The 26,629-nt window shown below is 37.8% G+C and overlaps 1 long non-coding RNA gene across 1 annotated transcript in view; it reads right to left on the bottom strand.

The window, feature by feature from the left end:
• LOC121491955 overlaps positions 1-26,629 on the bottom strand; it is a 63,254-nt gene that overhangs the window by 27,412 nt on the left and 9,213 nt on the right. Inside the window, exons 4-5 of the long non-coding RNA XR_005988085.1 lie at positions 15,402-15,535; positions 1,194-1,288 (exon numbers count right to left, since the gene is read on the bottom strand). This is a non-coding gene — a long non-coding RNA (uncharacterized LOC121491955). The remainder of the gene's footprint in view (positions 1-1,193; positions 1,289-15,401; positions 15,536-26,629) is intronic.

Genomic DNA, 26,629 nt, shown 5'->3' with positions numbered 1-26,629 from the left:
AGAGGATGCTTGTCACAGTTAGTAACAGTTATTTAAAAGCCAACCAGTAAAGTCAAGAAACAAGATTACAACAAACACTGAGCAGTTGGAGTTTTTGCTATTAATTACATATTCATTTTTTGTAAGTCAATTTTTCTTGGGTATATTACTGATTTTGTAATAGAAAAGGATATAACACCTACTTCTTTACTTTTAACTGTAGTTCTTACAGTTACTTAGTCTTGGGTCTTTACATAAATGAAGTAATAATGATCAATACCTGTCCTTTTACCATGGAGCCACCATACTCAATTTAAATTGATTTGCTGAATTTAATCATCAGAGTGTTGTTTGGTTTATTTGTTTTGTATTTTTGTTCTGTTTTCATTTTTTAAGAAAGGTTCAAAGCTAAATTTCCTGAGTTCCTCTATGCTCAATCATTTTGTTTGTTTCTTTTGTTTTTGAAATGCAAGATGACTTCACCATTAAAAAGAATGAAATCTTGCCATCGCAATGATGTGGATGGAGCTAGAGAGTATTATGCTAAGTGAAATAACTCGGTTAGAGACAAATACCATATGATTTCACTCATATGTGCAATTTAAGAAACAAAACAGATGAATATAGGAAAAGAAAGAAGAGAGAGAGAGAGAGAGAGAGAGAGAGAGAGGCAAACCATAAGAGACACTTAACTATAGAGAACAACTTGAGGGTTGCTGGAAGGGAAGTGAATGAGGGATGTGCCGAATGGGTGATGAGTGCTAAAGTGGGCACTTGTTATGATGAGCACTGGGTAATGATGAATCATGAAATTATATTCCTGAAACCAATATTACACTATATGTTAACTAACTAGAATTTAAGTAAAAATTTGAAACAACAATAGAAATGCAAGATGGCTTCATACAAAAAAATTTTTGCTGCATTTTCTTCCTTTTAAAGTTTTATAGACATTGCTCCTTTAACTTCTGGAACTAGGTATTAGAATGAGAAAATCTAATACCAGCCCAATTTTTCTTTTCTCCAAAAGACTTGTTTCTCCTGACTGGGATCTACTTAGTTCATTCTTTATTTTTGACATTTGGTAATTTTACTAAGATACTAGTAGATATTGTTCTACCATGCTCCTCTCTGACCCCTCTCTAGATAATGCCTCATCTCAACTGAACATGTTTGTTTCTTGAGAATAGCATGCACCTGGTCACACTTCATACCTGGAAACTATTTCACTTTCATCTCCATAAAACAAATTCATCCTCCACGTTTCAGCCCAAATGTTGCTTCCTCTGCCACCATTTTTATTTTCATCCTGTAAAGTGGTGTGGAAAGACTTTAGGGAACAAAAGCCACATAGAGCAATCCAGAGCCACTTATAGTGAGCATGGCCCCCTGGTAAGGGCAGTGCAAATCTGCCCAGGTGAGGGCACCTGAAAATCAGTGTGACAGACCCCTCTCTCAGAAGACCAGCAGGAACTTCTGGCTAATATCAAGTATACCATTCACACAGAATGCAAAACTCCACCATTGGGGAAAATATTATATAGGATTCAAGGATTTTTTTCTCATGATTCTTTAATTTTTTCATTTAAAATCTCTTTTTTCTTATTACTCTTTTTTCTTCTTCCAACTAGTTTCTTATTTTATCAACTCAAATTCTTTTTTAATTTTCATTTTTACATTTACATTTTACATATATTATTAATTTTTGGCTTCCTTTCATTTTATTCAATTCAATTCTCATTGCATTTCATTATAAAATTTTATTTTTGTATATGTATAAGTTTGTTTTTCCTTATAATTTTGGGATCTAGTTTCTTCTAACAAACAGACCAAAATACACACAGGACATAATGTATTATCCTGTTCTGCCCACCTGTTTCATTATATTCTCTTTTTTCCTTTTTTATATTTTTCTTTTTTGGTTTTTGATCTCTTCTGATTTGTGTAGGTACACATTGCTGCTATATGGTTGTTATTTTTGGATTTTATTCTCTTGTTCATCTCTTCTTCTCTGAACAAACTGATAAGATGAAAAAACTCACCCCAGAAAAAGAGAGTGCTAACTGCCAGAGACACAATAAACATGGATATTAGTAAAATTTTGGAGCTAGAATTCAGAATAATGATTATAAAGATATAAATTGGGCTTGAAAAAACTATAGAAGACACTAGAAAATCCCTTTCTGGAGAAATAAAGGAAGTAAAATCTAATCAGTTCAAAATAAAGGACATTACTGAGATGCAATAAAAACTTAAGGTTCTAACTGCTAGGATAAGTGAATCAGAAGAGAGAATCAGTGACATAGATAAAATGGTGGAGAATAAAGAAAATGAAGAAAAGAAACATAAACAACTACTGGATCACAAAGGCAGGGATCAAGAGATCAGCGACACCCTAAAGAGAAACAATATTAGATTAATTGCGGTCCCAGAGGAAGAAGTGGCAGGGGTGGGGGTGGGGGGGTGGGGCGGGCAGAAGGTATATTTGAGCAAGTGATAGCTGAGAATTTCCCTAATCTGGGGAAAAGCACAGGCATTCAAGTCCAGGAGACCCAGAGAACCCCCCATCAAAATCAATTAAACTAGGTCAACATTTCAACCGAATCTCAGAGACAAAGAGAAAATCCAGAAGGCAGCTCAGTCAAGAGGTCCATAACCTACAAGCGCAGAAACATTAGACTCACAATAGACCTATCCACAGAGACCTGGCAGGCCAGAAAGGACAGGGTGCTAAATAAGAAAAATAAGTAGACAAGAATACTTTATCCAGTAAGGCTGTCATTCAAAACAGAAGGAGAGAATAAAAACAAAACAAAACAAAACAAAACAAAAAAACACTTTCAGAACAAACAGACACTAAAAGAATTTGTGATCACTAAACCAGCCCTGCAATAAATATTGAAGGGGATCCTTTAAGCAAAGAGAGAGCCCAAAAGTAACACAGACCAGAGAGGAACAGAAACAATATATACAGAAAAAGTGACTTTACAGATAATACAATGGCACTAAATTCATATCTTTCATTAGTTACTCTGAATGTGAATGGTCTAAGTGCTCCAATCAAATAACACAGGGCACCAAGTTAGCTAAAAAAGCAAGAACAATTGATGTGCTGTCAGCAAGAGATCCATTTTAGACCTAAGGACACACCCAGATTCAAAGTAAGGGGGTGGGGGTTTGAGAACCATTTATCATGCTAATGGTCCTCAAAAGAAAGCTGAGGTAGCAATCCTTATATCATAAACTAGATTTTAAACCAAAGACTGCAAAAGAGACGGGGAAGGACACTATATTATAATTAAAGGATCTACTCAACAAGAAGATATAACAGTTATAAATATTTATGCTCCTAACTTGGGAATAGCCAATTATATAAATCAATTAATAACCAAAGAAAAGAAACATTGATAATAATACAATAAAAGTAGGAGATGTTAACACCCCACTCACAGCAATGGACAGATAATTTAAGTGGAAAATAAACAAGGAAACAAGGGATTCAAATGACACACTGGACCAGATGAACTTCACAATATATACAGAACATTCTATCCTAAAGCAACAGAATACACATTCTTTTGAGTGCACATGGAACATTCCCCAGAAGAGATCACATATTGGGTCACAAATCCTGTTTCAGTCAGTACCAAAATATTGGGCTCATTCCCTGCATATTTTCAACAACAACTCTTTGAAACTGGAACAAATCACAAGAAAATTTGGAAGGAACTCAAATACATGGAGGTTAAAGGGCATCCTACTAAAGAATGAATGGGTCAACCAAGAAATTAAGGAAGAATTTTAAAAATTCACAACAACAAAAAAAGACAGCATAACTGTTCAAAATCTTTGCGATGCAGAAAAGGTGATCCTACCAGGGAAGTACATAGCAATACAAGCATTTCTCAAGAAATAAAAAAATTTCAAATGCACAACCTAACCTTACATGTAAAGGAGCTGGAGAAAAAACACCAAATAAAGTTTAAGCCAAGTAGAGAAGAGAAATAATAAAGATTAGAGCAGAAATCAATGAAATAGACCAAAAGAACCATACATAGAACAATTCAATGAAACTAGGAGCTGATTCTTTGAAAATTAATAATATTGATAAACCCCTAGCCAGACATCAAAAATAAAAGAGAAAGGACCCAAATAAATAAAAGCATGAATGAAGGAGAAGAGATCACAACCAATATCTAAGAAATATGAATAATTATAAGAACATATTATGAGCAACTATATGTCAACAAATTAGGCAATCTAGAAGAAATGGATGCATTCCAGAAACACAGAAACTACCAAATCTCAAACAGGAAGAAATAGAAAATAACCACCAAATAAATTGAAGCAGTAATAAAAAATATCCCAACAAACAAAAGTCCAGGGCTAGTTGTCTTCCCATGGGAATTCCACCAAACAAGAATTACTACCTATTCTTCTGAAGCTGTTTCAAAAAATAGAAATGGAGGGAAAACTTCCAAACTCTTTCTAAGAGGCCAGCATTACCTTGATCCCCAAACCAGAAAAGATAACACCAAAAAGGAGAATTACAGACCAATATCCTGCTGAACATGGATACAAAAATTCTCACCAAGATACTAGTCCATAGGATCCAATAGTACATTAAAAAGATTATTCACCATGACCAAGTGGGATTTATTCCTGGGTTGCAAGGGTGATTCAACCTCTGCACATCAATCAATATGATACACTACATTAATAAATAAAGGATAAGAACCATATTATCCTCTCAACCGATGCAGAAAAAGCATTTGACATAATACAGCATCTTTTCTTGATTAAAACTCTTTACACACACACAAAAAAAAAAACTCTTCACAGTGTAGGGATAGAAGAAACATAACTCAGTATCATAAAATCCATCTATGAAAATCCCACAGCAAATATCATTCTCAACAGGGAAAAACTGAGAGTTTTTCTCCTAAGGTCAGGAACACGACAGGGATGTCCATTCTCATCACTGTTGTTCAACATAGTACTAGAAGTCCTAGTCTCAGCAATCAGACAAGACAAAAAAAATAAATAAAAGGCATCTGAAGAGGCAAAGAAGAAGTCAAACTCTCACTCTTTACAGATGACATGATACTCTATGTGGAAAACTCAAAAGAGTCCACCTCAAAATTGCTAGACCTCATACAGGACTTCAGCAATGTCAGAGGATATAAAATCAATGCACAGAAATCAGCTGCATTGCTATACACTAACAATGAGACAGAAGAAAGAGAAATCAAGGAATCAATCCCACTTAAATTGCACCAAAACCATGATACCTAGGAATAAACTTAACCAAAAAGGTAAAGGATCTCTACTCTAAAGTCTATAAAACACTCATGAAAGAAATTGAGGGAGACACAAAGAAATGGAAAAACATTTCATGATCATGGATTGGAAGAACAAATATTGTTAAATGTCTATTCTTGCCAGGGCAATCTATACATTCAATGCAATCTCTATCAAGATATCATCAACGTTTTTTGCGGAGCTGGACCAAATAATCCTAAAATTTGTATGGAACCAGAAGAGACTCTGAATAGCCAAAAGAAAGTTGAAAAACAAAACCAAAGCTGGAGGCATCACAATTCCAGACTAAGCTGTATTACAAAACTATAATTCGCAAGACAGTATGGTACTGGCACAAAAACAGACACATTGATCAATGGAACAGAATAGAGAACCCAGAAACGGACCCTCAACTCTATGGTCAACTCATCTTCAACAAAGCAGGAAAGAATATCCACTGGAAAAAAGACCATGTCTTCAACAAATATTGCTGGGAAAATTGGACACCCACATGCAGAAGAATGAAAGTGGAACGTTTTCTTACAACACACACACACACACACACACACACACACACACAAACCCTGAAAATGGATGAAAGACCTAAATGTGAGACAGGAATCCATCAAAATCCTAGAGAAGAACACAGGCAGCAACCTCTTTGACCTCAGCCACAGTCCCTGGCTAGACATGTCCCCAAAGGCAAAGGAAACAAAAGCAAAAATGAACTATTGGGACTTCATCAAGATAAAAAGCTTCTGCACAGCAAAGGAAACAGTCAACAAAACCAAAAGACAACCTACAGATTGGCAGAAGATTTTTACAAATGCTTTATCAGATAATGGGTTAGTATCCAAAGTCTATAAAGAAATTATCAAACTCAACACCCAAAGAACAAATAATCCAATTAAGAAATGGACTGAAGACGTGAACAGACATTTCTCCAAAAAAGATATGCAAATGGCCAATAGACACATGAGAAAATGTTCTGCATCATTTGCCATCAGGGAAATACAAATCAAAACCACAATGAGATATCACCTCACACCAGTGAGAATGGTGAAAATTAACAAGTCAGGAAACAGCAGATTGGTGAGGATGGAGAAAAGGGAACCCTCTTACACTGTTGGTAGGAATGCAAGCTGGTGCAGCCACTCTGGGAAACAGTATGGAGTTTCCTCAAAAACTTAAAAATACAGCTACCCTAGGACCCAGCAATTGCACTACTAAGAACAGCAATATACCCCAAAAATACAAATGTAGTGATCCTAAGGGACATCTGCACACCAATGTTCATAGCAGCAATGTCCACAATAACCAAACCATGGAAAAAGCCCAGATTTCCATGAGATTAATGGATAAAGATGATGTGGTGTGTATGTGTATGTATACAGACCAATTCCTATATATATATATATATATATATATATATATATATATATATATGAATATTACTCAGCCATCAAAAAATGAAATCTTGCTATTTGCAACAATGTGGATGGAACTAGAATGTATTATGCTGAGCAAAATAAGTCAATCAGAGAAACAATTATCATATCATTTCACTCAAATGTGGAATTTAAGAAACAAAACAGAGGAGCATAGAGGAAGGGAGAGAAAAGTATAATATGATGTAATCAGAGAGGGAAACAAACTACGACACTCAACCACAGAAAACAAATTGATGGTTGCTAGAGGGAGTTGGGTAACAGGGGAAGGGCATTAAGGAGGGCACATGATGTAATGAACACTGGGTGTTCATATGAACATGGCATATACAACAGGTGAATCACTGAACTCTAACCCTGAAACTAATAATACATTTGTGTTAATTAATAAAAGTAAAAAATTTTTTTAAAGAGAACATAATTTAATGTTTTGAAAGAGGATGGAGTCCCTTTATCATCAAAATAAATGTGAGATAAAATCTATAATTTCCAAGCCAGACCTTATGATCTAATTCTGCAATTTACCCAAAGTCAAGTAAGTGTATCAAAACATATAATAGGGTGCACCTGGGTGTCCAGTGGTTGAGCAACTGCCTTTGCTTCAGGGCATGATCCTGGGGTTCTGGGAGCGAGTCTCACATCAGGCTCCCTGTGGAGAGCCTGCTTCTCCCTCTGGCTGTGTCTCTTCCTCTCTCTGTGTCTCTCATGAATAAATAAACAAAATCTTTAAAAAAAATGTATAATAATGTTCTACATTTGGACATGAAACTATTGGACATTCATACTGATCAATAAAGCAAGATTGGCATTTGGGGTAGAATAATTTCAAGAAAAATAAAACCTGTGTTCACCCTTAAATGTGTACATATAGGTACAGTTTTATTCAAAATAGCCCCACAGTGGAAACAATTCAACTGTCCACCAATAGATGAATGAATAAACAAATTGCCCTGTATCTATCTATAAAACTGAGTTCTCACCAATGAAAAAAAAAAAACTACAAATAAGCACATTAACATGGCTGAGTTCCAAAATCATGATATTGCATGAAAGATGTCAGACACATGAGTAATATATATATTGTATGGTTCCATTTATATGAAATTCCAGAATGCATAAAACCAATTTGTAGTGACAGGAAATAGACTAGCAGTTGCCTAAGCCAGAAGAGGAGGGATATTTGCCTACAAATGGACACAATATTCTAAACCTGACTACAGTAATGGTCACATGGGTGTGTACATTCGTCAAAATTCATCAAACAATACATTTTAAATGGGTTCATTCTCTTCCATGTAAGTTTTACACCAATAAAGCTTATTTCAAAAAACTATGAGTCCATAATGACGTTAGAAAAAGAAAAAAGGAATAAAAATGTATTTGCCACTATTGAAGATAACTATTATTCATACCTTACCCTAAAAATGAGTAACTAAAGAAAAGAATTTGGAGGAATTGTAGTTCTTTCCCAATTAATGGGGGAAGTTCTTGATGGAGGATTTACCTAGTAAATAGAGAAGAAATGATAGGATTAAAAACTTAACATCTTGCAAGCCACAATGAAAATTAGCTCAGGCAGTGTCAGGCATTCTGCTAAGTGAAATAAGCCAGACACAAAAAGACAAATGCTATATGGTTTCACTCATATGTGGAATCTAAAAAAAAAAAAAAAAAAAGTTTAACTCATAGAAACAGGGAGGAAGTGGTGGTTACCAGAGGTTGGGGTATGAAATGTACTGATATCAGCTACTTACTCTCAAATGGTTCCATCAAACACAACAAATAAATAAAAGATGATGGCTAGATATATGTGGATTATGATAGATAGATGAATAGACTAGATAGATTCAGACAGATAAAAGAGAGGCTGAAGCCTACAGAGCAAAATGATTTTCAAACTTTGAATGTTTTGAGTGTGCTTTATACTAGGTTTCCAAGTTTTCTGTGAGTTTAAAATTTTTTTCACAATAAAAGGTATTCTAAGTCCTCCCCCAGGAAATTTTGTGACCACCTCATACCTAAGGGGAAATCTAATACAACAGAATGTTTCCTTCCTGCCTTTACAACCTCATCTAATTCCCAATTCGATTTAAAATAAATTTCCACCTCTCATACTCCTGTCTTTCTTCAAAATATTTGATTACTTAGGATGAAAATCCAGCAGACTAAAGAACTATTTCTAATGTTTTCAGGCACAACCTGGATACAGGAAATTTTAGACATGATTCCTAATGATGGCAATGTGGCAAAATGCAAACAAGCAACCTCTACTGAAGACATCCTTTTACTGAATTAGAATTCCCCTATGAAGAAACACCTGGTGAGCAATACGCAGCAAGATTGAAAAGGCTCTGACTGCAAGGTAACCAAACAACTCACAGGGCCTCAAAAACGGGGTCCTGTGGAGGTCTGGGAGAGCCTATTTCCTTCTTATAACCCAACTTACCTGCAGTTTAAGAAGTCAAGCTCTGGGTTTGGCACCAGCAGCATCTCCTTGTGTTCTTAGGTAATGATCTTTATCTTACTAACAAGTTACTCTTTCTACTTCTTTCCTTTCTGATTCCTAATGAATTGATGGAGAGTGCTCTCCTCCTTTTTTCCCCTATTTCCTGTGTTTAGATCAGTGAAAAGACCAGAAATTGGTTTTGAACTATTGTAAAAGGATGGGAATGATTCCTAAAGGAAAAAAAGAAGGAGCAGGAAAAGAGGAGAGGCATATATTATGGACTTTCACAGAATTCACTGAGGGAGCTAAAGAAGTGTCCTAAAAGTCTAAACACCCAGAAAATAAGATAAAATAAAGAAATATTTACTTGAAAATAGGAAGAAAGGGAGGGATGGTCTACACATCTTTTTGAATATACAGCTATGGTCTCCTAGGGAAAAAATAAATAAAACAAAATCACTCTTTAACCTAAGACAAATGTGATTTCAAGGACTTCCCACGAGTAATAGGAATAGATGAAAAATATGAATTGTGGAATGCCTAGCTAGCTGAGTCAGAAGAATCTGCGACTCTTACTCTTGGGGTCATGAGTTCAAGCCCCACATTGGGTGAGGAGATTACTTAAATGAATGAATGAATGAATGAATATGAATTGTTTTTCTAGATATGGCTACAGCTCTTGAAATGCCTCACTTATGAATGTTAAAAACACTTTCTTTCACATCAAATACCATCATCTTTCTGGAAATAAAACTGCAAGTTAAAAATCCTGATCTTTCAAATTTCTCTTAGCTTGATATAAATGATGGAATTGAAGGTATTTTCAAGATCATATTTTCCTAGACCTAAGTCCTTAAAATCAAGGATTACATGAATTGAAATCTGTGGATATCCATTTTACTAAAATTCTGTTTCCTTTGACCCTATTTCATGATAACTCCGTTGCCAAAGTTTCCAAAATAATTTGTATTGTTATAAATGAGAATAGATGAGGAGTTAGAATCAATGGAAACACTTTTTAAAGTAAAACCTGTTTGCCTTGCTCTGCCAAAATATTAAAGGATCTTTTCCTAGCCTCAGAAGCAAAAGTGTAGGATAAGCTTCTCTTAGAGGGTTTCCTGCATCCATAAACCACCCAGCTGGATGGATTCAGACCTGTCATCATTTTTATCTCCTTTGCCTCCATATCTGCCACCTCATAGAGTCCAGTTTGTTCCTTAACACCTCTCCAATCAACCCCGTAAACACATCACTAGCAGCTTTACTCATGTCAGGCCACTCTTTGCCTCCCAGTTGTCTGCCTGCATTTCATCTTGACCCTTCCAACCTTTCTTTTCTGTAGTCAGTAATATTTGTAAAATACAAATCTGACCAAGGCATTTCTCTACTTTAACCTTCCACAGATGGATTAAAGATTGAATTCCAAGTTTTTCATATGACTTTCAAGGCCATTGGCAGCCTGGGCCCTGTTTCAGCCATTCCATTCTTGCTACAATCATCCTTTAACTCACAATGCTTCCCCACACCCTGGATCTTTTCCTATGCTATTCATCTGACTCACATCCCCTCTCATCTTTACCTGGATAATAATTCCTACTTCTCTTCGGATCTTTACATAGACACTGCCTACTCTTGGAAGCTTCCTTTGACCACCCAGGGCTGGATAAGTTTCACATATATATTGACTTAAACGTGGGTATGTTTGTCCTATCATTGTATTCATGCATTGTCATTTTCTCTTTTCTCTTTTCTTGCCTGTCTCGACTATGAGTTCTTTCCTTTCTTGACTGACTTCCTTGAAGGAAAGGACTAAACTGGGCACATAGTTGGACCTTACTTGTTTGCTCAGGCATTTATGATTGCATGAACAATCATAAATTCTCAATCAGCAGATTGCCATGCCACTCTCCTTATTTTGCCTGGATTCCCTGGGTGAAGCCAAAAGCAACTCAATTAAGAAAACAATTATATATTAGTAAAAATGCTCTAATTCTTGAGAAACACTGTCTGAGACATTCCTCAGTGAGATTCTTGTCAATATATCCAGGTTCTCTGGGTATAATGGAGGAAGCTAGACTCAATGCCCAATTTTCTCTGTTTCAGACCTGACCCCATTGAATAATAACGTATATTAATAAGAAAATCCCTCAAATTCTCTAAATTTCAGTTACTTCACCAGTCAGAGGAGGAGAGTGTCCCTTTTCTTCTTACCTATCCTTAACATTTATAGGAGTCAAATAAGATAGTATGTGCAAATGCTTTCTCCTTCCCCAATTGTGAAGCTTTAAAATTCCTGTTCACCTGTCAACATACATCTGAGACTCATCACTTCATGATTCCTTCGCTGAACGCCTAGGAATGCTCTGTCACTTCTTCCTTTTGTGAGTACTTGGCATGTTATATTCGAATCATAATTTTACAGTACTGTGCTAACATCTTGTTCATCCTCCTACTATATAACCATTCTAAGCATAGGGCTGTTTCCTTGTCTCTATGCTCCACATGCCCCTCCAAGCAGCAGGGTCAACAAGATGGAATCTGTTAATTCAATTACTATTCTTAATTAATAAATGACTAAAATTTATAAATTATTACATATTTATAAGGTGTACTTAATCACTGTGTTGGAAAAGTCTTCTATAGTTTTGTCTTTCCTTTGACTTCCTTTCCTCTCATTGATTTCCTCTCATTGAAATCCCAAGGATTGCCTAATATCTAAACTACTACTTTCACAGGATGACCTCATTAATGTCTGACTCTCAGAGCTTTGGAGGAGTTTTGTGAGAAATTCACACCTGGAAAAGTGGAGTGCAAATTGCTTTTGTGGTATTTTGTCTTTCAGGAGATTCTAACAATGAAGGGCCCCTGGAATCCTAGGAGAGAATGCCACTGAATGCTATCCTGAGCAACCAGTCCTATCTTGGGGAAATAGAGACTGGGGAAGCCAGGTAGAAGAGATATTTTTTTTCTAAAATTGGATGCAAATGTAAATCAAGGTCAGTGCAGGGACTAAGGTAAAAAACTCCAAATTCTGGAGTTGAATTTTAAAAATTAACTTCAAAACTATGGAGAACTTATTTCAAATGAACTAAGGAGACTTATTTCAAATGGAAAGATCTACAGCAACAGAAGGTAATTCTAGGACTTCATGCCAATTTGATCTAACTGTGTTATTGAGCTGCAGACCCACTGTATACAGCCATAAAAGTTGCACACTGCACAACCACAGAGAGTGTCATTCCCATAGACCATATGTGCAATCTTATATGTCTTCTCTAGCAGAGTTTTCAAATTAGCATTAGCAGTTGTGGCCTCTCATCTTCAATATTAAGATCACATCTGGGCAGCTTAGGAAACTAGTGAACACTTTAGGGATGTACCTATCAAAAAAGCAATTGACCAGAATTGGAAGGTGTCAAAACAGATTGAAAGGATCCTAAAACCTCCACAGAAGAAGATATCTCAGGGATACAACACTGTTTAGACAGAAGAGACTAGAGGGTTACATGGGTGATTTAGGATTTAAGGCCTGTACGTACCTTCTTCACATACGACTTTAAAGTAGAAACAAGTTTATAATATGTCATTACATTTTATATTGCAATGGAAAGAACTGAGACAAATGGATGGATCTCTGCTCCATATAATGAGTATCTCTCCAATAAGTATAGTTCCTATAAAGGAAATGACTAGTTTTTAATATTGAGAGTGCCCAGTCTTTGGGCTTCCCTGAGTAAGCATCTGTCAGTATACTGGGCAAAGGATGGTTTTCAAGCAGAAAGTAGAACCAGGTGACCCTTAACTGTTCATCAAAGACAAAAATAATACATTGTCAAAAAAATCAAGATAACAGTATCTCAGAGCCCCTAATGACAATCCATTTATCTGATTAAATTTAATTAAATGTCCAAATCAGGAAGTATTTGCATTGCCCCCACAATTCATTATAGTCAAGCCTGACCATTATGACCAACACATTATAGCCAACCCTTATCCTGACCAACCCTTTCTCTTGAGGGAAAGAAAAAGACCAAAATGAAAGTACTTCCTCAATGCAATTTGTAATAAAACAGAGGGATCCCTGGGTGGTGCAGCGGTTTGGCGCCTGCCTTTGGCCCGGGCGCGATCCTGGAGACCTGGGATCGAATCCCATGTCGGGCTCCCGGTGCATGGAGCCTGCTTCTCCCTCTGCCTGTGTCTCTGCCTCTCTCTCTCTCTCTCTGTGACTATCATAAATAAATAAAAATTTAAAAAACAGAAATCTATGGAAACATAAATTAAAAATAGTCCCTATCAATTATGTCACTCAGGTGAATTAAGAGAGAAGACTCTGTCAAATCAACTTCTCTAGAAGCAAATATGATGAAAGAAGACAGACAACTAATGATAAGAAAAATTACAAAGCTAGATAAGACTCCAATTGAGTACATTTCCCAATATTTATGCAGAGAATTTTTGAGAATAGTCACGGAAGAAGGATGCATGGGAGGGAGAAGGTATCCAAGGCTTCTCTTATGATTCTCCTCAAGTCCTGTGTTATGATAGCTCCACATGTCAATTTGCCTGGTCTATGGACCCAGTTAGTTAGCCAACCAATCTGGGTGTTTCTGTGAAGGTATCTTATAGATCTTATGAACACCTACATCAGGTAACTTTAAGTCAAGATTACCCTCAGTAATGTGAGTGGGCCTCATCCAGTCAACTGAAAGCTTAAGAGCAAAAATTTAGGATTACCAGATAAGATGGATTCTGCCTCAAAACTGCAATATTAAATCCTGCCTGCATTTCCAGCCTGCCAGCTTGTCCCATGAATTTCAAACTTTCTAGCCCTCACAATTGCAGGAAGCAATTCTTTAAAATACACACACACACACACACACACACACACACAGACACACACACATCATCTCCTATTGATTCTATTTCTTTGAAGAGTTCTGACTGATACATGTATCAGTCAACATGAGACATGAGGGCTCTAGTCAGCCACAAACATACTTCTCTGTTCATACTGACTTAGAAAAGAACGTTTCAGCTACTTGTCTTCTTGATCTGTAGACTCTTTAATCTCTGAACAAAGTTTCACGTCTACTTTACACAATGCTTACAAACATAGCAAACATCCAATATTAAGATTACTTTTTTATAATTAGTCATATTGTAATATATACTATACATAACATATACATAATATGCTAATATAGTTTTTATAATTATTGTGCAGAGCCAACATCAGGAAGCTGCCACTTGTACCAATCCATCTGGTACACTATAATATCACCGGAATGAACTAAAAGTATGGTACTAGCTAACTAAGTTTCCATTCATCCCCCTATGATGTGTGAATGAAAATCTTTAAAACTAGTGAAAGAAAACCAATCCCATGTTTGCCAAGTAGGCAAAGTGCATTCATCATAATAAAAGTTATCCTCAGTGGTATCTCTCTCTCTCTCTTTGTTGTACCTCTTTCTGATTAATCAACTGTGCATTGCAAAGCACAGCCATGAGGTGAGAGCCACAGGAGGACCCTTGCTCTAAAGCTGAGCTGCCAGATTCAGTAGTAGATCTGAAACTAAGTACTGTTAACCAGGAACAGGCGAAGTATTTCATTATTAAAATTGTATGAGACCCACAAAATGGTCTATGTGGACAAAGTCACATATGATAAATGCATATGATGAATATCCACCTTAAACTGTAAAGATGGATACAGCTTTTCTTAGTCGCAACTACCTGTCCTTCACTAAATAAGCTGAATAAAAGTGTTAGAAGCTTATTTCAAAGAGATGCCAAATTAACCGCATTGCTTTGGGTTTAGCCCTGGTATTGAGATCTAACGGTGCTCTTACCTCCTCTAGTGGTTCATGGCTCCTGGTATGACCACATGAAAGGGTGGTGGACTGAAAGAGCAAGCACCAGGTTCTCTTTCTCTCTCTCTCTCTCTCTCTCTCTCTCAGACGTGAAAAAGATTAAGTGCCACTAACTGTCATTGATCAGACCCAGCGAAGCCTCTTGACAATTACTCCATACCAGAACCTGTCTTTTAAATTGGCCAACCTCTTCTTCTTTTTCCCCTTTTCATGACATTTTTCACTATGGCCAGAATCCAAAATGTGAGATCCACCAGCTTGTGGAATTTTTAGAGAAAATCTTATCAGAGGATGCTATAAATAAGAACATCCACCATAAAAAAATAAATAAATTTTAAAAAAGAACATCCACCATACCTCCTCTGATGTCATGAACAAAATCCCATGGCAAGCCAGTCTACCTTCACACATAAATGATTTCACCATCTGCAGAATTCTTAAGGAAAAGTTGGTGGCATTTCTTTTAACTCAATTCTGAAAAATATTCTGCCCTGCAAGCCAAAATAATTGTAAACTTAATTTTCAGGAAGAAGTGCTATCTTTCAATCACAGTAAGAATCTCTACCCCCTTCATCCTGCCTTTTTGGCAAAAGCCCAGGCCCATGCTTCTCAGACTTGATCTATAAGGAGGGACCCTAGAGGGCTTACTGAACACTGACTACTGGCCTACCCCAGAGATTCTGACTCAATAAGTCCAGAAGGGTCAAAGTATCTGCCTTTTGAACAAGTTTCCAGGTGCTACTGCTGCGGCTGCTGGACACTTTGAGAACTTCTGTCCTTCATAAACATTAAGACCCAACTCAAGCATCACCTCATCTCTTGCATGTCTTGCATCCTCTGAGCAGCTATGGTTACTTTCCTTGCCGGGTCCATCAATATTTTTGTTCAGAGCTCATTTAGCCCCCAGCATGTAGCCTCGTAACTATTTATTTTCATGCCCATCTCCATGCAAAGACTATGGATTGTCCAGAAGAGAGTGTCAAGCTCAGTTTTGTTCCACTAGCACCTAACACAGTACCTCACATACCACAGGAACTCAGTGAACATCAGCTGGATGAATGAGCAAATGAATGTATGAATGGATATACAAATGAGACATTATTTCTGTCCTCAAGAGGTTAACAGGCTCTTAACTATTACTGAATTAGTAGAAGGTAAGAGAGTAACAAGGGGGCTATGACAAGTGGGTCCCAAATACAGTCCACCTGCCTGAGACAAAATTATCTAGAAAAGCCTAGCTTCTGTGATGCCATTCCTAAAGATTCTAATTCCTTGGTTAAAGTTAGAATCTAGAATTCCATAGTACTATCAAGCCCTTCTGGTTAATCAGCTTGCAGAGGGGTGGGAAACCACTGGAAAGAATTTAAAGAAATAATTAACCAGTTCTGCATTGGTTGGACTGCCAAGGTACACTGCTATCTAAATGCCACCTGTAAGGAATGAATTGTATTAGATTCCATCCAGTAAGAAACATCTAAGAAGGTAATACAGCCTTGTAAAGTATTTCACTGTTCCTGAGAGAATGAAATAGGTAGGGCTGAGGAAAGTCTGCAATAGTAACAAGCTGTGGACTTCAAGTTAGATGGCATCCCAGAGCCAATAGTGGACAAGAGGCAGAACAATACAGTCCAGGTGGGCACCTCTGTGGGACCTGCAGAACTTGAAAAAAAGGAGCATGATGTGCCTTGTGCCATGCGATGGGAAGGTCAGGCTGGGTGAAGCTGAGAGATTGCCTGTGAATTTCTCTGCTGTCCTTCAGGGATGCCTAGAGGTTTAAAGAGCCATCTAACCTGGCCTTAAGTAAGAAATTTGGCAAGCTTATAAAAAGATGGTAAGGAACATACAGACCTTCTGCAGAGAGATCTGGAAAGAACTAGAAAACAGGAGACTATGATAAATACACTGCCCTTTATCATATTGGGCAAGGAGGTGTGTATGGAATGTGAAGCTTATTAGCATTTAGTCTCTTTCCCCCAAGAGGTATGGCTAGTTTGGCATAGTAATAAAACATAACTTAAAATACTGATCTGCGGGATCCCTGGGTGGCGCAGCGGTTTGGCGCCTGTCTTTGGCCCAGGGCGTGATCCTGGAGACCCGGGATCGAATCCCACATCGGGCTCCCGGTGCATGGAGCCTGCTTCTCCCTCTGCCTGTGTCTCTGCCTCTCTCTCTCTCTCTCTGTGACTATCATAAATAAAAAAATAAAATAAAATAAAAATACTGATCTGCTCAGCGAATGAAATGAGTAGAGAGAAGTGGCTGAGCATCGTGAGAATTTTTTAAAATATATGTGTGTTGTTTTGTACATAACAGATAAGGCAAGAGCAATCATACGATGCATTTACGTGTATAATCTAACGTGTATTTCACAACAAAAGAAGAGAAAAATCTCATGAGTCCTCTTATTAAGAGAAGGGACAATGAGTAGGCATAGAGCTTTCAACTCCACTGACATATTTATGGATATACAACTTGCGAAAGAAAAGAGTTGATAAATAGGTTTTAAAATCACAATTTTAAATAGCAACCACTCCATGTATCTGATCTACAAACTGAGATTTGGGATGAAAGCATGGTGCATTGTCATTTCTCATAATTAGCTTGAGTCGCTCTAGTAATAAGTATAATCTCAGATTCACTATACATTTGGTGTTTCAACTATGCTTCAGTGAGGAGCTGACTTTTCATTTGACCAAGGAAAACCGTCCCATTTGAGGAGAAGCCACTGAGAGGGTTTATTGACCAAGAGCTGCCATCTGGGCAGAAGGCCTCAAAGAAACAGAGGCTACACCTATCTCCTAAGTGCAAGGAAAGTATCAAAAGGGAGGAATTTGGAGTTTTATTTTTTTAAACTTATTTTTATTTATTTATGATAGACATAGAGAGAGAGAGAGGCAGAGACACAGGCAGAGGAGAGGGAGAAGCAGGCTCCAAGCCAGGAGCCCGACGCGGGACTCAATCCCGGGACTCTAGGATAGCGCCCTGGGCCAAAGGCAGGCGCGAAACTGCTGAGCCACCCAGGGATCCCCGAATTTGGAGTTTTAAACTCAGAAATAAAACCAGAGAAATCTAAAAAGACACTTCAATTACCATTTCAAAAGGTAATCAGGAACAACATACAGAGACTTCAATGCACAGAACATGTGCTTGTGATTGCTGCTCCACTTGATTGTAGTAGTGAGACAGTGCTTTGTTCCTCACCCCAAGCAAAAGAAAACCAGGAGGAGTATATCCCATTCTCTAGCCAACTTAGAGGATGTCTTTAAGAAAAGAAAGCAAAAAAGAAAAAGAAAAAAAAGGAAAGCAGCTAGGCTCCAGAGACTGCTATAAGAAGAGAGGATGGAGGGTGTCCTGGGTGGTTTCCCTAAAGGTATCACTACCTCTACCAGCCCTGTAACCCAAACCCCTAAAATACCCTCTCAAAGTATTTCCACTATAACTCCATAAAGGCAGAGTAAAAATAGAGTCATCTATCATCTCTGAATTGGACTTAAAACCTGGTTACTGGAACTAGTAGACTTTGAAATCTGAGAAGTGAGAAGACATAATGAATAAAGAGCCCTGGGGACTAAGTCATGGTCCACATCCAAAGTAGACCTCAAACAAGAAGAGACACTGAAGGAAAAATGAATCCAGTTTTCCTACTGGGAAATCATTTCTCTGCTGATTGAAAATCAATTGAATGGTATTAGTAAAAAACATTTCCTATGTTATCACTTGGACTCCTTGAGTGCTCATTACCTGCTTTCTTCAAGGAGTGGATTATACCTGCATGGCTCTGCAGGTATTAAGGGTGCAGTACTGAGATTCGGGTGTGTGCCAGGGCTAATGTACTTGGGGCAAAGCATATTGGTTATGTGGTGCCAAGAACTGGGAAAGAACTGAGAATCCCTTGATGAAATCCCTTGATGAGGGTATGAACAAAGTTGCCATGTACTTCTTGTACATGGAGGGTTTGAGCTACTCTTTATCCTTCAGTACCATGTCTTGGCCGCAAACTGGGGAGACCTAACAGAGTTGATAGATATGTGGATGCCGGATCACCTCCCATAGAGGCTTCACCAGGGATGTTCCCACCTGGAGTGTAGAAGAGGACCAGTTTTCCCACACTTTTCCCTCCAATGGGCCTTATCATCACCCCTTAATTTTTGACAATCTGATAGCCAATAGATTTTACTCATTTTCATTTTGTGTGTTTTGTTTTGTTATTGCTATTATGTACCATTCATGCTTTAGAGTTTTGTGTGTGTGTGGGTGTTTGCGAGTATGCGTTTGTGTGTGTGTGTGTGTGTGTGTGTGTTTGTGTGTGTGTGACTGATTTCCCTGTTCATAGCTGTTACCTCTATTGTTTTGAGGTGTTCATATTTTTTCTTACTGGTTTATAAGGTATGGATATGTTTATATATTATATATCTGCATGTGTATGTATATATTTAATTTCTCCCAAAGTTCTTCATTTACATTTAACTTGGTTTATGCTTTTTTTTGTCATGCAGATGATTTTCTATTTTCTCAAATTTTTAGGATTTGTGATCAAATCCTACATTTATTTCCTTTAATGGTTTTTGATATTCATTTCAAGATTAAGAAGGCATTAGGGACACCTGGCTGGCTCAGTCAGTGGAGCATGCAACTTTTGATCTTGGGGTCGTAAGTTTGAGCTCTACACGGGGTATAGAGATTACTTAAAAATAAAATCTTTTTTTAAAAAAAGAGAGATAGATTTGGAAAGCATTCATCCATCTCTAAGGACACTTGCAGGTTAAATCCTAAATGTGTCCATAATCATATATAGCATGACATAGGGATCTAAATTCATTTTTCCCCAATTTTCCAAACACTAACCAAGTAACACATTATTTCCCACTAATTTGAGAGTCTACCTTCATTCTTTCTGAAGCGATGATTACATATATTCTCTTACACTAATCTGCTTATCTATGGCAATGCCAACCTATAAGAATAAAATTATCACTTCCCTTATTTTTGTTTTATAAGTTGATTTAGAATATTTTTCAAAATTAAAGAAGTTGTAATTTCATTGAAACTGCATTATAGAATAATTTTATATTCTTGCTTAAATTAAATCTTCACTTCCAGAAACATAGAATATAATTGCACATATTTACATTTTATAGAATTTTCTTCCTCTAATAATTTTTATATTGATATGAACATATTTGTGAATTTTTTTATTTTTCACTTTCTTTGTTGTCTTGAAAAGGATCTTCTTTCCTTTTTTGTTTTTAACTTTTTTCTTTAGTACTAGCATCAAAAAAAGTCATTTATTATATGCGTATATTTTATACATGGGTGTTCATGTGTGTGTATGTGCATGTGTGCATGCATATAGTGATCACTTTACCAAATTTTCATTAGCTCTGTTTCTGTTTAGTTTTCTTAGGTTTTCTTTGTATGTCAGTATCTTCTGGCCACTCCCAGAAGTGGATATGAGGCAATAATTTGAATATAAATGGTTTCCCTGGTAGATGAGGAGATTCCCACCAGAAAAGTGGGTGTGATTCAGGGAGGGAGAGGGAGACAGTGTGAGCTAGCCCAGATTCATAGAGGGCCACTAAATGAGCATCCCACAAAGATTCTCCAAGAAATCCTAAAAAGCACTGTTAAAGGAGGTCATAGAGAAGATGTGATTGCAGGTTGGCCCTGACAGTTGGAGTCTCCCAAGCTCTAGACATACTCCTCTCTGCCTCCAGTATATGGTACCAATTATTTCATCAAGGTAATCAAGTTGATTACACCTGGCAACATAGTTATTCATTTTTGGCTACTGTTCCACAGTCATGAAGAGGCAAAACTGGCCAGGGCAATAACAATAACTTTAAATTTAGTTGTACTTTTACCAAGTCCCTTTCAGAAGTGTTCTTGCTCTGGGGACTAGGAACTCTGGTCCAGCAGTCTGAAGTGGATGTTGTGAATCCTTTATGGTGGGCATTGTAGGAGACACAGAGGTCCACACACTTTATTCCCATGTGCATAGATCCATTCACATTGCTCTGCCCCAGATCTCCAAATTTCCAATATTTAATCTTGCTTCTCCAAGACACTGGTCAACCTGTGGCCCATTTTCTTCTGCCCAGAAGTCCATGTATATTCTCAGCTCAGGACAGTTTTGTCTCTACACAAATGATGCTCAGAGCTCTGATCACTGAGAATTCTTTTTTTTTTTTAATTTTTTTTCAATTTTTATTTATTTATGATAGTCACACACACACACACACAGAGAGAGAGAGAGAGAGAGAGAGAGAGAGGCAGAGACATAGGCAGAGGGAGAAGCAGGCTCCACGCACCGGGAACCCGACATGGGATTCGATCCCGGGTCTCCAGGATCGCGCCCTGGGCCAAAGGCAGACGCTAAACCACTGCGCCACCCAGGGATCCCAATTCTTAACCTCATTATAGTCTTGCACCATCCCAGTGATATGGAAATAGCCTATGACTGGATCTCAACAACATAAGGAACACACAGACTACAAATCCATCCTAATTCACATCTTTACTCCTTCATCAGCTGGTCATATGGAACTCTTCACAAGGTGATAAGAATGAGCAGGAGAGAAGATGAGACAACAGAAGAAAGTGTTGAGAATCTATTCATGAAACTGATGCCTTCTGGATCTGCTCAGGTCTGATCCCAAATGTCCATTTCTAATAAACAATGGATTGCTGCTTATGCAACTTTATGATATGATGGGTCTGACAGTACCTAGTTCGTGGTGAGCAGTTCTGCCTTCATAGTCACTTGACCTCTCGAGAACTGGTGCTTATGAGGGGGGCACTTGACGGGATGAGCACTGGGTGTTATTCTGTATGTTGGTAAATTGAACACCAATAAAAAATAAATTTATTAAAATAATTTTTTAAAAAAATAAAGAAAGAAAGAACTGGTGCTTAATCTGCTACCACTGAGTATGCTGTGCCGTGGGCTGGTCTTCAGATAACAGCTCTCTACTGTAAACAACAAGACCTTGCTCCAGAGCCATAGGAGTGTGCACTGTGGATTTCTTAGTGGGACTTACCAGAAGCTCCACAGAGCATCTTTATCTTCCCTGGAAACAAAGACTATTTTCCTCTTCTTCTAAAACAGTGGTTCTTAATTGGGAGTGAGTTCCCCTTCCCCCAGGGGATATTCAATAGTCTGGAGAAATTTTTGATTATCACAACTGGGGAGACACTACTGACATCTAATGGGCAGAGGCTAGGGATGCTATTAAATACCCTACAGTGCATTCAACAGTGATCCTCCTTCCCCTCAAAATATCACATGAATTGAATTGAGAAAACCTGCTTCTAGGGTATCATTTTGTAGCTGTGAGGGGTCATCCCAGCAGCAGCAGAGTAAGACTGGCTCCAGACCACCTTGTCGGGATGTTAAATTTGGAATCATGGGAGAGTGTCCTCATGAGTTAACTCTTTTCTAGTTCTATAGCCTGCCCACCAGGCCCCAGTCAACACACTTTATATCCACTCCCAAGTTATCTACCACTTCCTGGCGTCGTCCTTCAACGCTTCTTATGTACAATCCTTTTCCCCCAGAAACAGGATACACCTTTCCCAATTGAGCCATAATGTGACCAATTTTGTAATACCAGAGTGTTTCAGGGAAGTACAAAGACTTGAGGTTCTCAGGATATTTTAATCTTGCTAACTAACATAACATTATGTGTCAGTTATACTCAAATATTAAATATATGTGTGTGTGTGTGTGTGACAATAATACATATCATGTTCTTGAAAGGCAAAACAATGTAAAAATGTTAATGGTACCACCTGGGTGGCTCAGTGGTCAGGCATCTGCCTTTGGCTCAGGTTGTGATCCCAGGGTCCTAGGATCAAGTCCTGCAACAGGCTCCTCACAGAGAGCCTGCTTCTCCCTCTACCTATGTCTCTGCCTCTCTCTGTGTCTCTCATAAATAAATAGATAACATCTTTTTTTAAAAAATGTATTATGAGCAACTATATGCCAACAAATTAGGCAATCTGGAAGCAATGGATGTATTCCAGAAACACAGAAACTACTAAAACTAAAAAAGGAATACATAGAGAACATGAAAACACCCCTAACCAGGAAGGAAATTGAAGTGGGAATCAAAAATCTCCCAACAAGGGACACCTGGGTGGCTCAGTGGTTGAGCATCTGCCTTTGGCTCAGGGCATGATCCTAGATTCCCAGGATTGAGTCCCACATCTGGCTCCTTGCATGGAGCCTCCTTTTTTCTTCTACCTATGTGTCTGCCTCTCTCTGTGTCTCTCATGAATAAATAAATTAAATCTTTTTTTTAAAAAGTCTCCCAACAAACAAGATTCCAAGGCCAGATGGCTTCCCAGGAGAATTGTACCAAATATTTACAGAAGAACTAATATCTATTCTTCTGAAGCTGTTTCAAAAAATAGAAATGGAGGGAAAACTTCTAGACTCTTTCTATGAGGCCAGCATTACCCTGATCCCAAAAATCAAAGGACCCACTAAAAAAGAAAATTACAGACCAATATCTTGATGAACATGGATGCAAAAATTCTCATCAAGATACTAGCCAATAGGATCCAACAGTATATTAAGAGGATTATTCATCATGACCAAGTTGGATTTATCCCCAGAATGCAAAGGGGGTTCAACATTGATAAAACAATCAACGTGATAGATCACATCAATAAAAGAAAAGACAAGGGCAGCCCAGGTGGCTCAGCGGTTTAGCGCCGCCTACAGCCCAGGGCGTGATCCTGGAGACCCAGGATAGAGTCGCACGTCAGGCTCCCTGCATGGAGTCTGCTTCTCCCTTGGCCTGTGTCTCTGCCTCTGTGTGTGTGTGTGTGTGTGTGTGTGTGTGTGTGTGTGTCTTTCATTAATAAATAAATAAAATCAAGAAAGAAAGAAAGAAAGAAAGAAAGAAAGAAAGAAAAAGACAAGAACCATATGATCCTCTCAATAGATGCAGAGAAAGCATTTGAACAAAATATAGCATCCATTCTTGATTAAAGCACTTCAAAGTATAGAGATAGAAGGAACATACCTCAATATCATAAAAGCCATCTATGAAAAGCCCACAGTGAATATCATTCTCAATAGGGAAAAACTGAGAGCTTTCCCCCTAAGATCAGGAACACGACAGAGATGTCCACTCTCACCACTATTGTTCAACACAGTACTAGAAGTCCTAGCCTCAGCAATCAGATAGAAAAAAGAAATAAAAGGCATTCAAACTAGCAAAGAAGTCCAAATCTCCCTCTTTGCAGATGACATGATACTGTATATAGAAAACCCAAAAGACTCCACCCTAAGATTGCTAGAACACAAACAGCAATTCAGCCCTGTGGCAGGATACAAAATCAATCCATAGAAATCAGTAGCATTTCTATACACTGACCATGAGACTGAAGAGAAATTAACAATCCCATTTACAATCCCATTTACAATTGCACCAAAAACCATAAGATACCTAGGAATAAATCTAACCGAATAGGTAAAGGATCTATAGCTAAAAACTACAGAACACATCTTAATGAAATTGAGGAAGACACAAAGAAATGGAAAAACGTTCCATGCTCATGGATTAGAAGAATAAATATTGTGAAAATGTCTGTGCTACCCAGGCAATGTACATGTTCAAGGCAATCCCTAACAAAATACCATGGACTTTCTTCTCAGAGTGGGAACAAATAATCTTAAGATTTGTAAGGAATCAGAAAAGACCCCCAATAGCCAGAGGAATATTGAAAAAGAAAACCAATGCCGAGGGCAGCACAGGCCGGATTTCAAACTGTATTCCAAAGCTGTGATCATCAAGACAGTGTGGTACTGGCACAAAAACAGACACATAGATCAATGGAACAGAATAGCAAACCCAAAAATGGGCCCTCGACTCTATGGTCAACTAATAGTCAACAAAGCAGGAAAGAATATCCACTGGAAAAAGGACAGTGTCTTTAAGAAATAGTGCTGGGGAAATTGGACAGCCACGTGCAGAAGAATGAAACTGGAGCTTTCTCCTACACCATACACAAAGATAAGCTCAAAATGGTTGAAAGATCTAAATGTGAGACAAGAATCCATCAAAATCCTAGAGGAGAACACAGGCAACACCCTTTTTGAACTTGGACATATAACTTCTTACAAGATATATCTATGAAGGCAAAGGAAACAAAAGCAAAAATGAACTATTGTGACTTAATCAGGATAAAAAGCTTCTACACAGCAAAAGAAACTGTCAACAAAACTAAAAGACAACCTACGAATGGGAGAAGATATTTGCAAATAACATATCAGACAAAGGGCTAGTATCCAAGATCTATAAGGACCTTATTAAACTCAACATCCAAGAAACAAAAAATAAAATCATGAACTGGGCAGAAGATATGAACAGAAATTTCACCAAAGAACACATACACATGGCCAACATGCACATGAGAAAATGCTCTGCATCACTTGCCATCAGGGAAATACAAATCAAAACCACAATGAGATACCACTTCACACCAATGAGAATAGCAAAAGTTAACAAGACAGAAAACAACAAATGTTGGAGAGGATGTGGAAAACGGGGGAACCATCTTACACTGTTGGTGCAGTCACTCTGGAAAACAGTGTGGAGGTTCCTCAAAAAGTCAAAAATAGAGCTACTATATGACCCAGCAATTGCACTACTGAGTATTTACCCCAAAGATACAGAAGCAGTGAAATGCCAGAACACCTGAACCCCAATGTTCATAGCAGAAATGTCCACAATAGCCAAACTGTGGAAGGAGCCTCAATGTCCTTCAACAGATGAATGGATAAAGAAGATGTGGTCTATATATACAATGGAATATTACTCAGCCATTAGAAAGGACAAAGGCCCACCATTTGCTTCGACATGGATGGAACTGGAGGGTACTACGCTGAGTGAAGTAAGTCAATCAGAGAAGGACAATCATCATGTGGTCTCACTCATATGGGGAATATAAAAACAATGAAAGGGATTATAAGGGAAAGGATGGGAACCTACTGGGAAAAATTTGAGAGGGAGACAAACCATGAGGGACTCCTAACTCTGGGAAATAAACAAAGGGTTGCGTAAGGAGAAGTGCATGGGGGTTAGGGGTAACTGGGTGACGGACACTGAGGAAGGCATTTGATGGGATGAGCACTGGATGTTATACTATATATTGGCCAACTGAACTTAAATAAAAAGAAATATAAGAAAATTAATTGATTAATTAATTAATTTAGAAAACAAAAAATAGAAATGGAAGAAAAACTTCTAAACTCTTTCTATGAGACCAGCATTACCTTGATCCCAAACTGGACAAGATACCATCAAAAAAATTACAGAATAATATCCCTGATGAACATGGATACCAAATTCTCACCAAGATACTAGCCAATAGGATCCAGCAGTACATTAAAGGATTATTCACCATGACCAAGTGGGATTTATTCCTGGGCTGCAGGGATGGTTCAACATCCACAAATCAATCAATATGCTACACCACATTAATTAAAGAAAGGATAAGAATCATATGATCTTCTTAATAGATGTAGAAAAAGCATTTGACAAAATAGTGTCCTTTCTGGATTAAAACCCTCCACA

The sequence above is a fragment of the Vulpes lagopus genome, chromosome 5 (genome assembly GCF_018345385.1).
Source record: "Vulpes lagopus strain Blue_001 chromosome 5, ASM1834538v1, whole genome shotgun sequence".
Classification (NCBI taxonomy): domain Eukaryota; kingdom Metazoa; phylum Chordata; class Mammalia; order Carnivora; family Canidae; genus Vulpes; species Vulpes lagopus.
The sequence above is the reverse complement of the archived record's forward strand: the minus strand, read 5'-3'. Positions and strand labels throughout refer to the sequence as shown.